This window comes from Amphiura filiformis, chromosome 12, assembly GCF_039555335.1.
Source record: "Amphiura filiformis chromosome 12, Afil_fr2py, whole genome shotgun sequence".
Lineage (NCBI taxonomy): Eukaryota > Metazoa > Echinodermata > Ophiuroidea > Amphilepidida > Amphiuridae > Amphiura > Amphiura filiformis.
This window is the reverse complement of record NC_092639.1, coordinates 27693728-27703015: the sequence shown is the minus strand read 5'-3', so window position 1 is coordinate 27703015 and position 9288 is coordinate 27693728.

Here is a 9288-nt window from a genome sequence, read left to right as displayed (position 1 = left end):
GACGTCATTTTGACGTCATAGCGTCCAAACAAACATAAAAACAAGGTAACATTGCCTGTTTTATTAATCTTAAAGGACAGGTTGTTCATCATAACAATCTCTTGTGGGCATATCTTCTTTAGTTTTTATGCAAATAAGCTAAACGTCCTTAATGGTCCCATATTACCTGCAGGTACCCTATTAGCCTACACTGGCTATCCAGGCTTGTGCATTTGTATGAGCTTGGAACGGTCCATGGTTTTCCATGGATTAGCATGTGTTCCTCACGGACCAACCTGGGTAAACAAACAAATGACAAACTTAGGGCCGGGAATAGGGCCTCACCCCTTATTTTTCCAGTGATCTGTCACCCAAAGACCCTTACAATTTGAAGCCATTTAGAACTAGAATTTCGATTTTCGAGGTTTCTGTGGCGCTGTTTTGGCTCTCACCCAAAGATTCCATTTAAAAAAAGGTCATGTTCTCACCCAATGACCCCATATTTTTTACATTTTGCTCTCACCGAATGCCAAAAATCATGCTCTCACCCAATGATCCCATATTTTTTACATTTTGCTCTCATCGAATGCCCCTTAGTGCGAAAGTGCCAGCCCTACACCTAGGCCTATATCCATTTCAAATTGAAGTGCCCCCCCCCCGGCATTTTCCATATAGGCCTAGGGGGCCTACTCGGTTAGTTTTGTGGGGTTCACTCGAACCCCAACGGTTTTGCTTGTAGGCTATTTATGTTATTTATTAACATAAGCCTAGCGCCTATTTGTTTGTGATATTTCAAGCGTTTTAAAATTTCAAAATAATCACATTCAATACACGGTTGACGATGGAAATTTACTGAATTTAGAGAATGCACGGCGCATACCACATGTGACAGGCCTGGTTATTGCGCTACCCTCATCCAACTTCACCTAGATAGCTAAGAAAAATTCACTTAGGGGCTGTGCAATAATTATGAGCCCTGGGGAGGGTAAAATTGGAGGGGGGGGGGAGAAATTGTTGGCGAGCCGAAAGCCGGGGCCGAGGGGGGGGGGGGGGGGCACGACCCCCGGGGTACGATCAGTCATAGGGCCTATATGGAAAAGTTTCCCTATGAAAGTCTCTTTAAATAAATTATACTCGACTCCAGTGTGTGCACGCTGTGTGTAGGCCTACAGAGGCGTTCGAGGTCAATGCACAATGCATACATTACTACACAGCACACTAAGCAGGGCTGTACGGAAGAGGGTATGGTTTTTCCTACTGTACGACAGCATTTTCCAATCAGATTCCTTTTTGGGGCGCCCGCTACGGCGGCGGCCCCATTATTTGGCTTGACTTTGCAAAAAGCTTCTAATTTCGGTCTTGCTAGATTTACTTCGCAATTGTTTTGCTAAAATTATGCCCAGCTCAGAAATAAAACCACAATTTGCTTGGATTTTATTTTATTATTTTTTTCTGATACGCATGGGATAAAATCTTGTGCGTATATTCTTTGTTTAAAATACAAAATTAATGGACTTATACAAACACCAAATAACCCGTGACCTTTGTACGGGCTTAAACCAGTTTACCGCCTCTTAGAACCCGATAGACGGTGACCAACACTATATGGACCACAATAGCCTAATCTCAATGGCATAGTCCAATAACCTCAAATAAACAATCATAGTGCAAAAGTTGACCTAACTTGCAGAGTATGAGTTTTTGTACCCAAAGTTTCAAAGTCATTCAATGAATGTACACATGTATGTTGTATAGCTGTCCTTGTTTAATAAGCAGGCAGCAGGGTACAGTGTATGAGTAGGCATCTTATCAAGATCAAGATAGTGATAGTGACATAACAATTAACATGCTTATCTTACCAAGGTCTTATCTATCTGCATGGTGTAATTGAAATTACTATACAACATGTACAAGCTGTATCAAAAAGTTTGGTACCCAGCAGTTTTGATAGTTATTGAAAAGCCTGGTTCTTCCAAATGCAATATCGGGTCCCCCTTAAAATGATAAAATGATCAGACCATAAATCTTTTGTGACTGTTTATGACATTAATCAACAAATTATGCGGATCCTAGATGTGTCGAGGATGTTACGTTTATTAACAAAACGTTACGTTTGTATTTTCAATTTGTTGCTACGTGTATATTAACAAATGAAAGTTCTGTAACTTTTTTTAATTCTTCAATGCTAAGTATTCTTTTGGATATCATCAAATTGTAAATCTCTAGTCAGATTTTCAGTGTGTTAACAACTATGTATTTAAAGACGTTACGTTCATGTACAAAACATTAACATTCTTATCTTGTAAACATTGTATACCCTAGCTACTTTTATGAAGAATGAATGTTCTGTAATTGTTTTTTTATCCTTCATCTCTATTAGATTTTCAGTGTATTAGCAAGTAGATGATGTATATGTATCACAGACGTTACACATTCATAAAAACTCTTCTTTTGGTCAACATAGGCGTAGATCATATACCCCCATGCATAACGAAATTCAACAATATTCAATATCCAAAGCAATATCATCACTACAATATGCCCCAAAAACAGAACTCCCCACCCCACATAATCGCAAATTGACACGACAGCTTCATTCCAATTCAATTTATTTCATCCAAAACGGTGCTGTGATACACCTTCCCCAATCAAACACATTTGCATATGATCATCTTCTACTCTTCCCTAGAAAAAATCATTATAATATCAAATCTAAACACCATGCCATGGAATTCACCATATCACGTCCAAGCTCACATTGGGCGCCCCATTCCTTTTTTAAAGGAATTTTTATTAGAGAGTAGAATCTGGCAGTATTTCTAGGAAATATCGTGTGAGCCAAGTCGATCGGACTGACTATTATCAAGTGAGGGCCGTCTATAGCACGCTACTTTAATAACACGGGGTGCATGTCAGTGTATTTCGCAGTAAATTGAGTGAGATTTTGGGTATACCTTGCGGTGTTTAGTGCTCCTGTACGACGAGGTCTTTCATCAGATTTCCTTGAAAATCGGGGAAAGTAGAGTTTAATATATACATGAGACAATTAAGAGTGAGCCAAAAAATAAAAGACTTTCCCTTTATAATAATTGAAATTGAAAGTGAAAAAGACAATTTTCTCCCATTGCTTAACTGTGGGACCCCTTTTATTTGAGCAAAAGAGACTACTTTTCCTCTTCTCTTTAGCAAAGTCATGTCATAGTTCACAGGCGAAAATAGTACCGTAACTTTTTGCACAAGATTGACAATTTAAAGAGAATTGACAATTGCTCATTGAAATGAAGCAAGTATGGGAGACCGCCGGGGCAAAGTGGACCAAAAATATTTTGTCGAGCCCAAACAGGATTACGAAGCAAGGTAAGGCAAAACTTAAGGTTTATAATCTTACCTTAGGACTGCAACTAATGACATTAGGCCTAATGAAGTTGATCAAAATTACAGCTTTATTAAATGGTGTGAACTTGAATAAGATATGACATACTTGGTATGACATACACAGCAAAAACACTGTTTAAAATGTCGCTGTATAAAACGATGTTGTTCAAACTTTGAACAACATTGTTTAAAAGACAGTCCTTGAATTTTAAACAGTGTGTGTTTAATTCATGAATAATACCAAAAAGGAACTTTTAAACAACGTTGTTTAAAAATTTTGCAAAAGAGGGTTTCCTTCCTTGAAATCAGGGTCAGATTCATCATGGCGGATGATTATGTGATTGACTTGCTCCAAAAGTGGGAAATGCCCCCTGACCTAATTGATACATTCAGAGGTAAGTGTTTGGTTTAAATATTGTTTGATGTGATAGAGTATTTTATGAACACATTGTGTGTTGTACATGATAACTGATGCAAGCTGTGCAGTAGTATGCAGCCGTGACAAGTACAGTGTGAGTGTAAGCTTAACCACATCAAACCGTAATATTTAAACCAAACACTTACCTCTGAATGTATCACATTCACACTGCTCATGCACAGATGCATGTGGCTGATGTGCATGTTTTACAGTCAGTTCTTCTTGCCCATTCGCCCAAGTAAATTGATTTCAACAAACAAAAATGTTTAAAACTTTTAAACAACAAGTTTAAACAACTATGTATGCCGTTTTAAACAATTGTTTTAAACAACAGCCATAAACAGCTTTAAACAACTGTTTGTTTTAAACATTTGTTGTTTAAAATACTTTAAACAACTGTGTAGGGCCTACATTTAAACAACTAAAGTTAAACAACCCAGATGTTTAAAAACTGTTGTTTAAAAAATTGTTTAAAATTTTAAACAATTGGATGTTTAAAGTTTAAACAACCCCATAACATGTAGGCCTATGTCATATCTTATCAAGTATGTCATACCAAGTATGTCATATCTTATCAAGTATGTCATACCAAGTGTATGTCATATCTTATAATATATAATAATAATAATAATAATAATAAAATGACATTTATTGAGCGCCTTATCAAACAGGTCAAAGCGCTGTACAAGAAATGACTTAAAGCCATATTATAACATTTGCTGAGGAGAACGCCCTCAAAAAAATTTTAAATTCAGATTTTACACGATTGTAATGTACTTTAGTAGGCCTAAACACCGGGCCTAAACAAAGATTCTCTGCAAAACTCAAGACTTTAGGTGCTGTAGTTTTGTCAAAATCCGAGATTTTGAATAAACCGCCTGAATCAGCGTTTTATTATTACTATAGAAATATTAGTCGAACGCGTATGCGATGTCAACACACCCCTACGTACACGGCGTGCGGGACACCCCCCCCCGTCATAGGGTCGTACCATATTACAACCGCCGGCGTGACATGCATTGGCGCTAGTTGTAAATTCCGATTTTCTTTGCTTTACCTCACTTGTTCGGCTCAAAATTAAAAGGGGACATATCTGACAGTAAGTGCTAATATTTATTTACTAATCTATTTTTAAAGAAATGTTATAATATGGCTTTAATCTAAAATCTTACGCTACCATCTTACGTTACAATCCAGCTATGGCACGATTTAGGGTGTAATTTCTGTGTGAGGATTTTGTGCCGCACTCACATTACCGCCCTCTACAGTCTCTCCACATTTTTATGTATTCTATTATTTTGTGATTGGATTTCTTTTGTTTTATATTGTTTTGTGAGGCGATTATTTGCAGGAGAGATAAAAAACCTATTTTATGTTTTCGATTATTTTGTGATTGGATTTCTTTTGTTTCATATTGTTTTGTGATGCGACCATTTGCAGGAGAGATACAAAAAAAACCACTATGTTATGTTTTCTATTATTTTGTGATTGGATTTCTTTTGTTTTATATTGTTTTGTGAGGCGATCACTTGCAGGAGTAAAAAAAAAACCCATTATGCTATGTTTTGTATTATTTTGTGATTTGATTTGTTTTGTTTTATATTGTTTTGTGATGCGACCATTTGCAGGAGAGATACAAAAAAACCCACTATTTTATGTTTTCTATTATTTTGTGATTGGATTTCTTTTGTTTTATATTCTTTAGTGAAGCGATCATTTGCAGAAGAGGTAAAAAAAACCCCACTATGTTATGTTTTGTATTATTTTGTGATTGGATTTCCTTTGTATTTTATTGTTTTGTGATGCGATCACTTGCAGGAGAGATAAAATAACAATATGTTATGTTTTGTATTATTTTGTGATTTGATTTCTTTTGTTTTATATTGTTTTGTGAGGCGATCATTTGCAGGAGAGATAAAAAACCCACTATGTTATGTTTTGTATTATTTTGTGATTGGAGTTCTTTTGTTATTTGTTGTTTTGTGATGCGATCATTTGCAAGAGAGATACAAAAAACCCACTATGTTATGTTTTGTATTATTTTGTGATTGGATTTCTTTTGTTTTATATTGTTTTGTGAGGCGATCACTTGCAGGAGAGATAAAAATAACAATATGTTATGTTTTGTATTATTTTGTGATTACAAAATAAAACAAAACATAACATAGTGGTTTTTTCTTATCTCTCCTGCAAATGATCGCCTCACAAAACAATATAAAGGAAAAGAAATCCGATCATTTGCAGGAGAGATAAAAACACATGTTATGTTTTTTATTATTTTGTGATTGGATTTCTTTTGTTTTAAATTGTTTTGTGATGCGATCATTTGCAGGAGAGATAAAAATAAACCCACTGTTATGTTTTGTATTATTTTGTGATTGGATTTCTTTTGTTTTATATTGTTTTGTGAGGCGATCATTTGCAGAAGAGGTAAAAAAAACCACTATGTTATGTTTTGTATTATTTTGTGATTGGATTTCCTTTGTTTTATATTGTTTTGTGAGGCGATCACTTGCAGGAGAGATAAAAAAAACCCACTATGTTATGTTTTGTATTATTTTGTGATTTGATTTGTTTTGTTTTATATTGTTTTGTGAGGCGATCATTTGCAGGAGAGATAAAAAATAAAAATAACATAACAATATGTTATGTTTTGTATTATTTTGTGATACAAAAAAATATGAAACAAAAGAAATCCAATCACAAAATAATAGAAAACATAAAATAGTGGGTTTTTTATCTCTCCTGCAAATAATATAAAACATAACATAGTGGGGTTTTTACCTCTTCTGCAAATGATCGCCTCACAAAACAATATAAAACAAAAGAAATCAATCACAAAATAAAACAAAACATAATAGTGGGTTTTTTTTTTTTATCTCCTGCAAATGATCTCGTCTCACAAAACAATATAAAAGAAAAGAAATCCGATCATTTGCAGGAGAGATAAAAACACTATGTTATGTTTTTTATTATTTTGTGATTGGATTTCTTTTGTTTTATATTGTTTTGTGATGCGATCATTTGCAGGAGAGATAAAAAAAAACCCACTGTTATGTTTTGTATTATTTTGTGATTGGATTTCTTTTGTTTTATATTGTTTGTTTGTGAGGCGATCTTTTTGCAGAAGAGGTAAAAACCCCACTATGTTAAGTTTTGTATTATTTTGTGATTGGATTTCCTTTGTTTTATATTGTTTTGTGAGGCGATCATTTGCAGGAGAGGTAAAAAACCCACTATGTTATGTTTTTTATTATTTTGTGATTGGATTTCTTTTGTTTTATATTGTTTTGTGATGCGATCATTTGCAGGAGAGATAAAAAAACCCCACTGTTATGTTTTGTATTATTTTGTGATTGGATTTCTTTTGTTTTATATTGTTTTGTGAGGCGATCTTTTGCAGAAGAGGTAAAAACCCCACTATGTTAAGTTTTGTATTATTTTGTGATTGGATTTCTTTTGTTTTATATTGTTTTGTGAGGCGATTATTTGCAGGAGAGATAAAAAACCTATTTTATGTTTTCTATTATTTTGTGATTGGATTTCTTTTGTTTCATATTGTTTTGTGATGCGACCATTTGCAGGACAGATAAAAAACCCACTATGTTATGTTTTGTATTATTTTGTGATTGGATTTCTTTTGTTTTATATTGTTTTGTGAGGCGATCACTTGCAGGAGTAAAAAAAAAACCCATTATGCTATGTTTTGTATTATTTTGTGATTTGATTTGTTTTGTTTTATATTGTTTTGTGATGCGACCATTTGCAGGAGAGATACAAAAAAACCCACTATTTTATGTTTTCTATTATTTTGTGATTGGATTTCTTTTGTTTTATATTCTTTCGTGAAGCGATCATTTGCAGAAGAGGTAAAAAACCCCACTATGTTATGTTTTGTATTATTTTGTGATTGGATTTCCTTTGTATTTTATTGTTTTGTGATGCGATCACTTGCTGGAGAGATAAAATAACAATATGTTATGTTTTGTATTATTTTGTGATTTGATTTCTTTTGTTTTATATTGTTTTGTGAGGCGATCATTTGCAGGAGAGATAAAAAAACCACTATGTTATGTTTTGTATTATTTTGTGATTGGAGTTCTTTTGTTTTTTATTGTTTTGTGATGCGATCATTTGCAAGAGAGATAGATACAAAAAACCCACTATGTTATGTTTTGTATTATTTTGTGATTGGATTTCTTTTGTTTTATATTGTTTTGTGAGGCGATCACTTGCAGGAGAGATAAAAATAACAATATGTTATGTTTTGTATTATTTTGTGATTACAAAATAAAACAAAACATAACATAGTGGTTTTTTATCTCTCCTGCAAATGATCGCCTCACAAAACAATATAAAGGAAAAGAAATCCGATCATTTGCAGGAGAGATAAAAACACATGTTATGTTTTTTATTATTTTGTGATTGGATTTCTTTTGTTTTAAATTGTTTTGTGATGCGAATATTTGCAGGAGAGAAACCCACTGTTATGTTTTGTATTATTTTGTGATTGGATTTCTTTTGTTTTATATTGTTTTGTGAGGCGATCATTTGCAGAAGAGGTAAAAAAACCCACTATGTTATGTTTTGTATTATTTTGTGATTGGATTTCCTTTGTTTTATATTGTTTTGTGAGGCGATCACTTGCAGGAGAGATAAAAAACCCACTATGTTATGTTTTGTATTATTTTGTGATTTGATTTGTTTTGTTTTATATTGTTTTGTGAGGCGATCATTTGCAGGAGAGATAAAAAATAAAAATAACATAACAATATGTTATGTTTTGTATTATTTTGTGATACAAAACAATATGAAACAAAAGAATTCCAATCACAAAATAATAGAAAACATAAAATAGTGGGTTTTTTATCTCTCCTGCAAATAATATAAAACATAACATAGTGGGGTTTTTACCTCTTCTGCAAATGATCGCCTCACAAAACAATATAAAACAAAAGAAATCCAATCACAAAATAAAACAAAACATAACATAGTGGGTTTTTTATCTCTCCTGCAAATGACCGCCTCACAAAACAATATAAAAGAAAAGAAATCCGATCATTTGCGATCATTTTGTTTTTTTATTATTTTGTGATTGGATTTCTTTTGTTTTATATTGTTTTGTGATGCGATCATTTGCAGGAGAGATAAAAAAACCACACTGTTATGTTTTGTATTATTTTGTGATTGGATTTCTTTTGTTTTATATTGTTTTGTGAGGCGATCTTTTGCAGAAGAGGTAAAAACCCCACTATGTTAAGTTTTGTATTATTTTGTGATTGGATTTCCTTTGTTTTATATTGTTTTGTGAGGCGATCATTTGCAGGAGAGGTAAAAAACCCACTATGTTATGTTTTGTATTATTTTGTGATTGGATTTCTTTTGTTTTATATTGTTTTGTGAGGCGATCACTTGCAGGAGAGATAAAAATAACAATATGTTATGTTTTGTATTATTTGTGATTGGATTTCTTTTGTTTTATATTGTTTTGTGAGGCGATCACTAATTTTTAGGAA